This window comes from Mustela nivalis, assembly GCF_964662115.1.
Source record: "Mustela nivalis genome assembly, chromosome: 2".
Lineage (NCBI taxonomy): Eukaryota > Metazoa > Chordata > Mammalia > Carnivora > Mustelidae > Mustela > Mustela nivalis.
The window spans coordinates 113,032,800-113,045,444 of NC_139021.1; the positions used below are offsets into that span (position 1 = coordinate 113,032,800).

The window sequence follows — 12,645 nt, forward strand, 5'->3', positions numbered from 1 at the left end:
TAGATGTTCTGAAGTGCCTGATAACGTGTTAAAAATAGAGGTAGTAAAAAGACATTCTTGTAAATACCTTTCTGTTAACATTCATATGGAATGCTGTCTAATTTAGGGGGAATGGCCGAACCACCTCTTTGAATAGTACACATTGTGTTTGTGCACTGGTGCAGAGGAGGTGGGAGAAGGAAGTGCAGAGAGCTCTGCCAGAGTGTTCATAGTGAGGGAAGATGAACCATTGTCCTTTATGTTCCTGCATTTTGGTTTACTTAGCTGTGTATATAGTGTACATACTGGACAAATGAGTCCTAATTTTCAACGTCTAGTCTTTCTAGATGTTAAAGAGGTTGCCAGTGTATGACAAAAATAGAGTTAGTAAACTAATACATGGTGTACATTTTGTGTTAAAATTCCTAGAAAGATCGTCTTCTGAAAATTTGAGCATTATAGCCCACTGGGTTGGTGGAGAAAGGAGAGATGAGAATGGATAGTCTTAGGCTAGAATGTTCACATTTTGAAGACACTTTCAGATTATAACTGTTACATGTGTGCAGTTTATTCAAGACTGCTGTGTATATAGTGGACAAATTATGTCCTTATTTAAAACATCTAGTTTGTCTAGATGTTTAGAAGTGCCCAACGTATGTTAAATGTAGAGGTAGTAAAATACCGCTTTGTAAATATCTTTTTGCTTAAAATTCATAGGAAATAAACCGTCTTGGTGATGGAATTGTTTAACCACCTCTGAGCAGTATTCTATCATGTATCTTTGTTCTGTTGCTTGAAGGAGGTGGAAGGGAAAGAATTGCAAAAGGTAATATGTTAGTGTGTTTGTGCTTGGACATTTTCAGACAAAACCATTTTTTGTATGTTTTGTGCATTTTGTTTTGCTGTGTATATAGTGTATATAATGGACAAATGAGTCCTAGTTTTGCAACATCTAGTCTATAGATGTTGAAGAGGTTGCCAATGTATGACAAATTAGTAAAATTAGCACATTCTATACACATCGTGTTGAAATTCAAAGGAAAGTGTTTCTTCTGTAAATGACTTTTGGATATGAATTTGTTCAACCACTTTTAAACATTACACTTGCCTGTACTTGTCTACTGGATTGGTGGTGGAGAGAAGGAAGTGAGGTAGGGAATAGTTTAGTCCAAAATGATGGTCATATTTAGAATATACCTCAGATTATACCCATTGTTAGGTGTGTGCGGTTTTATTTAACAGTGCTGTTGTGTACTCAGTGGACAAGTACTTGTATGAAATATCTAGTCTTTCTAGATATTTAGAAATGTTTGATGTATGTAAAAGTAGAGTAATGCTTCTTATAAATAGCTTTTAAAAACTGATGGGAAATATTTTGGAAATGGAATTGCTAAACCACCTCTCTGAACGGTATACTTGTTCCTTGGTTTGAGGGAAGTGGGAGGGAAGAAATTGCGAAAGATGCTTTGCTAGTGTGTAGTAGGAAATTTCAGCTTATTCATTGCCCTATATGTTATGTGCATTTAACTTGACTATATATTGTATATATACTGGACAAATAGGTCCTAATTTTATAATATCTAGTCTCTAGATATTAAAGAGGTTGCCAATGTATGACAAAAGTAGAGTTAGTAAACTAACACATTTTGTACACTTTGTGTTAAAATTCATCAAAAGGCTGTCTTCTGAAAAGGACTTGAAGAGATAACAGTCACATCTATGTGACATGTGCCTATTTGCACTCACCCACTGAATAGGCGGTAGAGAGGAGTTGTGAGAAATGAAGGGTTCTAGACTGGAATGTTGCCATGCAGAAGACACTTTCAGATATAACCCATTGTTACATGTGTGTAATTTATTCAACACTACTGTGTATATAGTGGACAAACTCAAGTCCTTATTTGAAACATCTAGCCTTTCTAGATGTTTAGAAGTGCACAAAGTATGTTAAAAGTAGAGGTAGTAAAATAACACATTTTGTAGATAATCCTTTTGTTAAAATTCATGTGAAATACTGTCTTTTGAAAATGGAATGATCAAAATGATGAAACCACCTCTCGGAGCAGTACACATTATATGATATTTGTACTGGTTCAGGGAGGAGGGAAAAGAAAGAGCAAAGGGCTTTATACCAGTATGTTTACAGTTAGGGAGGATTAACCATTGTCCTGTATGTCTGCATTTTGTTTTATTTAGCTGTGTATATAGTGTATATAAAGGACAAATGAGTCCTAATTTACATCTAGTCTTTCTAGATGTTTAAGAGGTTGCCAGTGTATGACAAAAGTAGTTAGTAAACAAATACATTGTGTACACTTTGTGTTTAAAATCAGGAAAGACTATTCTGAAAACTAGAGGAAGTGAAATTGTTAAAATCCCCTCTAAGCATTACAGATGCTTCTCCTTTCCACTATGTTGATAGAAATGAGAAGAGGAAGGATTCTAAGCCAGAATATTCTTTCAGTGCTACTATGTATGTAGTGGGCAAATTTTAAATAAATCCTTACTTGAAACATCTAGTCGTCTGGATGTTTGAAAGTGAACAACATGTTAGGAGTAGAGTAGCACCACCCTTTATTGTTAATTTACAGGAATGTTTGTATTTTGGGAATGGAGTTGTTAAACTTGATGTCTTCTTGGAGAGTATGCTGACTGTTCACTGGGTTCACTAGGGGATGGGGATGGGGGCAGGGAAGGAAGTGAGGAGCAAAGGGTTCTGTGCCCATGAGTCTTTAAAGTTTTGTATGTGCATTTTAATGTTGCTGTGTGTCAAAGGATAAACAAGTCCTAATACCCAAAATATATTAAAAGTAGAGGTAGTAAAATACTCCCTTTATGAATGCCCTTTTGTTAGTTTTTAGGAAGGACTGTTCTGGGAGTGTCTGTCAGTCACCTCTTAGAGCTAGATGTAGTCCTATGCTTGGTCATTAAAATGGTGGAGGGAGCAGAGGAGGGGGTGAAGGGAAGGGCTTTTTGCTAGTTATCTCCACAAATAGAAGACCATTTTAGGTTATAACCATAGGTCTGGATGTGCATTTTGATGAAGTACCTGTGTTTGTTGTGGACAAGTGTCATTATTTTGTAACATCTAAGCTTTTTGGAGTCCTGAGGTGACAATGTATGATAAAATGTACAGCAAGTGAATCAACCAATTTATAAGTTTTTGTTATCATTGGTAGGAAAGAAGCATCTTGGACATGGAATTGTTACGCTGTCTCAGAAATGTGAGGACTTACTAGGTTGGCCGCAGAGGGGCAGGAGGAAGTATAGAGGGAGAGCTCTATGCGGATGCGGTCATACTTACATTGTATTAACTGTTAATGTGTGTGCGTCTCTTTGGCTATACTATAGGAATACATTAAGTGATTCAATGGAAACATACCCCGTTGCTAATATTTGAATAGTATAGATTGGATAATGAATTCTTTTAGAAGCATTATACATTGTGTACTCTTACTTATGTCTGTTTTAATTGAACATTAAGGGAATGCAGTATTTTAATGGTAACCCTGCCAGTATCTTTAGAGGCCTGTTGCCATTTTTGTCCTCTCTGAAATCTTTGTCGCCGAGAAAGGCGGGATTACACTTTTTCTTTCAGATGGAGTTGGTGTATTGTATTCTTGGTTATCGAAATACTCAGTTTGGGGACTTTGAAATGGTAAATATTCATGGTGTGTAAAAAAGCATGATACTCGGGACTCCTGGGTGGCTCAGTTGGTTGGACGACTGCCTTCGGCTCAGGTCAGGATCCCGGAGTCCCGGGATCGAGTCCCACATCGGGCTCCCAGCTCATGGGGAGTCTGCTTCGCTCTCTGACCTTCTCCTCGCTCATGCTCTCTCTCACTGTCTCTCTCTCAAGTAAATAAATAAAATCTTTAAAAAAAAAAAAAGCATGATACATAACTACGATCTTAATTACATTAAAATGCTTACTTTTGTAGATACACACATGGGACCTAGAAGTCAAACTGTAAACTGCTTGTGATTATGGATGACTTTGTTCTTTGCTTCTTGTGTTTTTCAGTTTCCTTTTATGCACATGTTAACTTTTAAAAAATAAGTTTTTTAAAACCTAAAAAAAAAAAAGAAGAAGAGGGAAGGCCAGTCACATCAGATTCAATCATAAAAATAATTACACTCACAGGAATGGAATGCTATTTAAATAAATAAAAATCAAACTAATAAAATGTATTTACTATAAACATTTTATTTTATAAAATATATATTATTAAAAAAATAAAATCAGTGGTCAGCTAAAGCCAAATGGATTACTTTATCAAATCTTACTGTTCATCAGTCTAATTTTATCTCTGTATCTCTTATACCCCTGGCTCGGTATCCTGGCATACTAATATCTTGAAATCTCTGTGAGATATTATATTTACAAAGCTTTTTAAGTTAATAGTTAATTCTTGGTTTGCTTTATTTGTCTAAAAGTTAAGAACTTAAAAAAATTTATCAGTGTGTCTGACTTTTAGAAATAAGTGTGAATATTTAATAGGCATAGGTGTGAATACTTAATTGCAAAAAAACTGAGTGTTTTCCTTCCAAGATATGGAACAAAGCAAGGATGTCTCCTTTCACCACCTGTATCAGCATCACCACTTGCATAGCACCACCTGTATGTTAGTGCAATATAGAAAGACAAAAAAAAAAAAAAAGAGGCCTAAGATTGAAAAGGAATCTTCCTTTCAATTTCCACTGTTAAAAATCCCAAAGAATCTACCCCAAAAAGCTATTCGAAATAATGTAAGTTTAATAAGGTTGTAGGATGCAAAAATATCCAATGTATTTTTATATGTTAGCTAAAACAAATGGAAATATTTTAAAAATACCTTTACATGCTTTGTCTCCCCCTCTGCTTGGTTGTGGGTATTAAGGAGGGAACATATTGCATGGAGCACTGGGTGTGATGCTTAAACAATGAATTTTGGAACACTGAAAAAATAAAATAAAAAAATACATTTAAAATAACACTAGAAAACAGGAAATATTTAATGATAAGTTTTAAAAAAATAGGTATGAGATCTATATGCCAGAAACTATACAAAAAGAAAGAAATGGACAATACCCAAATCAACGGAGAAATAAATCATATTCAAAAGAAATATTTTGTGTTACTGTACTGGGTATAATTATCTTTAAATTAATCTATAGAATTCTACACAGTCTCAATCAAAGTCTCTGGAGGGTCCTATTGTAGTTCTTGACAAGCTAACTCTAAAATTTATAGGAAAAAGCAAATGAACCAAGAGAGACAATTTTGAAATAGAACAAGTTCAAGACTCACATGACTTGATTTCAAAATATATTTTAAAGTTAAAGTACAGTATTGATATAATGATACACAAGTTGATCAGTAGAAAAGGATGAAGAGTTCAGAACTAATTTCACATCTTTATGAGGAATTGACTTTTCCAAGGTTGCAGAGACATTTCAGAGAAAAAAAGATAGTTGTTTCAACAAATGTCACCAAAATAAAGTTATTCATATATGAAACAGCAAACTTTAATAAATAGGTTACATGATACACAAATATTAGCTCAAAATGGATCATAGATTTAAATGTAGAACACAAACTATAAAAATATTAAAAGAAAATATGGTTAAAAATGTGATTTTGGATTAGACAAAGATTTTTTAAATACAAATATCAAAAGAATGATCCATAAAAGGAGAAATTGATGAATTGACTTCATCAAAACTTAAAACTGCTCTTCAAAAGACACTTAAGAAGAGACAAGTCATAGTCTGGGAAAAAATATTTGCAAATTATGTCTGATTAAGGACTTGAATGGAAAACAAACAGCACCATTTTTTGAAGCGACTGTCCTTTTTTCCACTGGATATTTTTTCCTGCATTGTCGAAGATTAGTTGACCATCGAGTTGTGGGTCCATATCTGGACTCTCTACTCCATTCCATTGGTTTGTGTGTCTGTTTTCATGCCAGGACCATACCATCTTGATGATCACATCTTTGTAATAGAGCTTCAAGTCAGACATTGTGATGCCACCAGCTTTGGTTTTCATTTCAACATTCCCTTGGCGATTCGAGGTCTTTTCTGGTTCATACAAATTTTAGGTTTGTTTGTTCCAGCTCTGAAAAATGTTGATGGTATTTTGATAGGGATTGCATTAAATGTGCAGATTTCTCTGGGCAGCATGGACATTTTAATAATGTTTTTGCTTCCAGTCCATGAGCATGGAATGTTTTTCCATCTCTTTGTGCCTTTCTCCATTTCTTCCATAAATGTTCGGTAGTTTTGGAGTACAGATCCTTTACCCCTTTGGTTAGGTTTATTCCTAGGTATCTTATGGTTTCTGGGTACAATGATAATGTGGGATCAATTTCCTAATTTCTCTTTCTTTAGTCACATCATTGGTGTATAGAAATGCAACTGATTTCTGTGCATTGATTTTGTATCCTGCCATGTTGCTGAATTGCTGAATGAGTTCTAGAAATTTTGGGGTGGAGTCTTTGGGTTTTCCACATAAAGTATCATGTCGTCTGCAAAGAAGGAGAGTGACTTCCTTACCAATTTAGATGCTTTTTATTTCTTTTTGTTATCTGATTGCTGAGGCTAGGACTTCTAGTACTGGATTGAACAAAAGCGGTGAGAGTGGACATCCCTGTCATGTTCCTAACCTTAAGGGAAAAGCTCTCAGTTTCTCCATTGAGAATGATATTCGCTGTGGGCTTTTCATAGATGGCTTTGATGATATGAAGGTATGTACCCTCTATCCCTATACTTTGAAGAGTTTTAATCAAGAAAGGATACCATATTTTGTCCAATGTTTTTCTGTACCTGTTGAGAAGATCATATGGTTCTTGTCTTTTCTTTTATTGATGTGCTGTATCATGTTGATTGATTTGTAAATGTGGAAACACCCTTGCATCCCAGGGATAAATCCCACCTTGTTGTGAATAATCCTTTTAAAGTACTATTGGTTGGTATTTTGGTGAGTATTTTGGTATCCATGTTCATCAGGGATATTGGTCTGTAATTATTTTTGATACGGTTTTTGTTCTGACTCTTCTTTTTTTAGGATTTTATTTATTTATTTAGAGAGCACCTAAGGGGGAGGGGTAAAGGGAGAAGGGAAAGAGAGTCCCAAGCAGACTCTGTGCTGAGTGTGGACCCTGATATCATGACCTGAGATGAAATCAACAGTTGGACACTTGACAGACTGAGCCTTGCAGGCACCCTGAGATCTCACTCTTAAATGAGAAATCCTCCCTACTCACCCATTTTAAGGGGAAAAGCCACTGTGTGTAGGGGGGAACATGGAGATACTTCTGAGATAGCAGACCTCTGATCTGAAGTTACAGAGCCCAGAAACATCTAAACTGTCTGATCCAAGAATCCCTAAATGCCAGTAGAGAGGAGCACATAGTTTAACAAATCTCCAAAACAACATTTGCATTTCTGATTGCACAAGAAACTGGTGGGTGGACAGAGGAAGACAGAAAAGGCTCATGAGAAATGTGTTAACCAGACCCTGCATAGTTTTTTGAGTCTGGCTTGGAACTCCTGCTTTCCTGAAAACCTGTCTCACAGTGACAAGGTTAGCCAAAGTGTAAAAGGTAATATTTGTCCTTTGGCTTTCTCCCTGTGTCACTCTCACCCCGCTAAGCCCCTTATCTTTGGGTACTCCTGCTGACTCTCACTTGTCCTGCCCTCTAATGGAGCGTTTTGCTGAGTGTCAGAGAGAGCAAACACTCCTTCCCTTTCCCTCCACACCCAAGTATATGACCTTGTAGTCTCTGCTATCAGTGGCAGCCCCTACCTAGGAGGTGAAAATGGGAACTCTGAGTTTGTACATTGGACTATTCTGAACGTTCAATGTGTTCTCCACTACTAGATCTAATTTACGCTTATGATAAAACTGTCATTCAGACATTTCCTTCAAGTCTTGAGTGTGATGCCACTGCCTCAATAAAACTTTAACCAGAACATCTTTACAAAAATTTTAACACTAGGGCGCCTGGGTGGCTCAGTGGGTTAAGCCGCTGCCTTCGGCTCAGGTCATGATCTCAGAGTCCTGGGATCGAGTCCCGCATCGGGCTCTCTGCTCAGCGGAGAGCCTGCTTCCCTCTCTCTCTGCCTGCCTCTCCATCTACTTGTGATTTCTCTCTGTCAAATAAAAAAAAAAAAAAAAAATTTTAACACTAGTCTGATACCACCCACTCCTCACTGTATTTTTCCCCATTGCACATATCCTTTTCCAACCCCATCTATGATTTCCCTGTTTCTTTTACTTATGGTCTGTCTCAACCTATTAGAATATAGCATCCCTTAGAACAGACTGTGTTTCCTTAAAGCTGTCACCCTGAGACTAGCAGACCACCTAGCACATAGCGAGTGCTCAGGAAGGAACTGTTGGATGAATTCATTAATTGGGGATAAAAGGAGCTCTTATTGTGAACAGTCTCCCACTTTGCTACCTTTCCTCCATCCAGTCTTTTCTCTCTCTCATCTGGATTGTTACATTCTTACCAAGTCATCTTTGTTCAGTTTGGTCTCAGAGACAGACTTTCCTTCCTGTTGCTCAAGAAGAGAAATTTCTAAATTATAACATGAGACCCAATCCATAGTGCTAGAACACACTCTCTGTCTCTCTGTTGTTGGCAGGATAAAGTTCAGCAGAGAGGACTACTTTCCATGATCTTCCTTAACTTCTAGCCTCTTCCCGATTCCCATGCAGTGCTGGGACCTGTTCCTATAGTCTGGAGGAGAACCGAGGGTGCGCTCCCTTCACCAGTTCTACATAAATAAACATAAAGTAAATTTTTCAGAAGTATGCTATGTACAATAACATCAAAAATATCAAAAGCCTCAAAAGCCAAGTAAAGGCTTGCCTCAATGTGAGGGGTCAAAGGAAGCTTCACTTGGCACGCTGTCAGTTTCAACTCTTGGTAGGCGAGTCTCTCTGGACATAGACAGATAACTCAGAGAGAAATTATATTAGAAAAGAAAATTAGGGGTTTTCTTTCATAAAGTACAAGGAGAGACTTTAGAAGGCCTGGCTTATCAAATAAGAAATATAAAGAGTATTTGAAAGGAGAAAAACCAAGATTACAAAGGTTGTATTGTTTATATTAGTTCATTCATGTTGGGAAAACAGCAGTGTTTTTGTGTAATTATCATATCCACAAAGATTGTGAAATTTATTCAGACAACAGTACTATACAGGGCAGTAATAAAGATTTTTTTTTTTTTAATCAAGAGTCAACAATTTATGAGAGAAGCTCCAGGTTACATTTATTTTGAGACCGACACTGAGGTAGGGTGACCCAATTCTTTTTTATCCCAGGGTAAAAAGCCATCCCCCACCCCCCACCGCCTTTTTGGCCACAAATGTACTGTGTACGCTTATTGACAACAGTGTTGGGGCAACATGTCAGTTCTGCTTCCATATAAATATAATATTTTTAAGACTGACCTTAAGTCAAAGTAACTTTGCTAAACTCACTGATTAATTCTAATGATTTATATGTAAATCCATTTCAATTTTCTATGTATTCAATCATATTAACTGAGAATAATGAGCTTTGCTTTTCATTTTACTAACCTTCACACCTTTGTTTCCTACTCTTGTGCTGTTGCACTGGCTAGGATCTATACTGCAAAGTTGACATGAGTATGTGATGAGGCGTATTGTTCATCCCAGCTCCAACAGGAAAGCTTTCGATTCTCCATCAGTCACTATGAGGTTTGATGTAGATTATGTTCTAAATACTCTTTGTCAGATTAAGAAAACTTTATTCTTACTCAAAGAGTTACCATAAGTAGATTTTAAATTTTGTTGAATACTTCTCATTTATTAAAAGGATCATATGGCTCTCTACTTCCCCCTTATACTCTTAACATGGTGATTTTCGGTACTGGTTGTCAATATTCAGGCATTCCTTTTTTTTGTTTTGTTTTTTAATTTCTTTAAAATAAAATATACACATCTGTGTGTAGAAGAAATAGAAGTACACAGAAATGTGCATAGTGGTTTCAGAGTTGTGCTTTCTCTTTTTTCTTATCTGTCTTCTGTTATTTATTTATTTATATGAACATATAATGTATTATTGGCCCCAGGGGTACAGGTCTGTGAATCGCCAGGTTTACATTTCACAGCACTCACTCCTGTTTTCTTTTCTCTTGAGTAAATACCCAAGAATGGAACTGCTGGGTTACATGTTAAGTATATTTTACTTTTATAAGAAATCACTGGGTTGTTTTGCAATGTATAAGGATTCTAATTATTCCACAATCTTCCCAATACTTAACAATAACCTCTTTTTTATTTTGCCATTCTGGTGACTATGAAATACTTTGTACTCTTTTAATTTGTGGTTCTTTGATGACTCATAATGCTGAAAATCTTTTCAGAGGCTGATTGGTCATTCCTTTTTTTCCCCCACAGCTATATTGAGGTATGATTGACAAAAATTTTATATATTTAAGGTGTAAATTTTGATATTTTGTTATATGTGTATGTTCTACGATGACCACAATCAAGCTACATAACATAACTATCACTTCAGGTCATTATCTTTTGTGCGTGTGGTGAGAATGCTTACTATCCACCTCCTTTGTAACTTTCTAGAATACAGTATATTATTATTTATTTTTTTAGAATAACAGAATATTATTAACTATAGTCACCATATATACATCTCTTATATAGGTCTCTTACTCATTTATAGGTCTCTTACTCATCTTTTTTTTGAACTTATCTTTTTTCTTAAAGATTTTATTTATTTATTTGACAGACAGAAATCACAAGTAGGCAGAGAGGCAGACAGAGGGAAGCAGGTTCCCCACCAAGCAGAGAGCCTGATGCAGGGCTCGATCCCAGGGCCCTGAGATCATGACCCGAGCCGAAGGCAGAGGATTAGCCCACTGAGCCACCTAGGTGCCCCGAACTTACTCATCTTATTTCTGACAGTTTGTATCCTTTAACCAACATCTCCCTATTTCTCCTATGCCCTGGTAGCCACCATTCTACTCCCTGTTACTATGAGTTTGACTTTCTTAGATTCTACACTTAAATGTGATAATACAGCATTTGTCTTTCTCTGACTTATTTCATTTGGCATAAAGTCCTCCAGGCTCACCCAGGTTTCCACATCTTTGTAAATGGAAGGATTTCCTTCTTTTTTAAGGCCGAATTTTATATGCATATATAATTAGTGTATATTGATAATGATGATAAACCTGATGCTAGTACATAAACATCTACCTCTATGTACACCTAGATAGATAAATGATCTTCATCCTTGCATCCATCAACAGTCACGGGCTGTTTTCATATCTCAACCACTGAGAATAATGATACAATGAACATAGGAGTGCAGATATCTCTTTGAGATAGTGACTTTATTTCCTTTGGATATATTACCAGTTGTGAGGTTATTGGATTCTATGGTAACTCTATTTTTAATTTTTCAGAAACCTCCAGAATACTTCCTGTAGTGACCCTACCGATTTACATCAACAATGGATATAAGTTTCTCTTTTCGGTCCATTCTTGCCAATACTTGCTATTGTTTGAGTTTTTGATTCTAGCCATCCCCACAGATGTGAGGTGATATCTCATTGTGGTTTTGATTTTTATTTCCATGTTGATTAATGATGTTGAACACACTTCCCTATACCTGTTTCACTAGTCATTCTTACATCTTCTACGAAGAACCTGTTTAAGTCTTTCACTTAAATTTTCTTAGGTTCCTTTTCTTCTGAGTTTGAGAATGATTTTTATGTATTTCAGATAAATAGATTTTGTCATATTTATTTGTTGTATGTATTTTTTTCCTCCAGTGGTGGTTTGTCTGTCATTCTCTTAAAGTGTCATTTGCCAGGTAGAAGATTTTAATTATAATTATCAAAAATTTTTTTATGACTGCTCATGTTCTGTTTCAGTTGGGATATTTTAGCCTACCCCCAAGTTGCAGAGAATTTCTCCTCTGTTTCTTCCAGAAGTTCTAGAGTTTGGGTTTTGGATTGAGGTCTATGTTCATTTCAAATTAAATTTTATGTGTGATGTAATATAGAGGTCAAAGTTCATTTTTTTGGTAATCATATCCACCTTGGAAGACAATAATCTTTTACCCACTGAAGACCAACTGACTACCTATATGTTAGTCTATCTCTGAACTCTGAATTGTCCCATGGATCTAGAAGTTTTTTTTATATTAACTCCACACAGTCTTAATTAAGGAAGCTTTGTGATTTAAATCTTGCAATTTGGTAGTACAAATCCTCCAATATTTAAAAAAATTACTTTGACAATTCTAGATTAATTGTAATTCTACAAAAAGTTTAGAATCAGTATAACCATTTCCAGAAAAAAAGAAAACCCTGTGGAATTTTGATTGCAATTCCTTTGAATACATGGATACATTTGGAAGAGTGGAGATCTTAATAACATTGCCTTTCAACCTGAGCACATTTGTTTATCTGTGTTCGTAAGTATTATAATTGTCTGTAATATTGTAAATGGCATGTTTAAAATATCATTTTGCAATTATTTGACATTAGTATATAAAGACACAACTTATTTTTGTAACCCAACCTATCCTGAAACATTGCAAGATTTTAGCATTATTTCTAGTATTTAGATGACTTGATCTTCCTTCAGAGAAGACTTACTTTTGTTTCTGACGGATGGCT

At 35.8% G+C, this 12,645-nt stretch overlaps 2 protein-coding genes across 4 annotated transcripts in view; one reads left to right on the forward strand and one right to left on the reverse strand.

The window, feature by feature from the left end:
- The window catches only part of LOC309859853 (gastric triacylglycerol lipase-like), a 32,558-nt gene extending 27,523 nt beyond the window's left edge, over nucleotides 1-5,035 (reverse strand). For all 3 annotated transcript variants that reach the window (XM_082721057.1, XM_082721056.1, XM_082721055.1), the window contains exon 1: nucleotides 1,726-5,035. The gene's annotated coding sequence lies outside the window, so the exon portion shown is untranslated. The remainder of the gene's footprint in view (nucleotides 1-1,725) is intronic.
- LOC309859863 (uncharacterized protein) overlaps nucleotides 1-12,645 on the forward strand; it is an 83,374-nt gene that overhangs the window by 49,836 nt on the left and 20,893 nt on the right. The window lies entirely within an intron of this gene.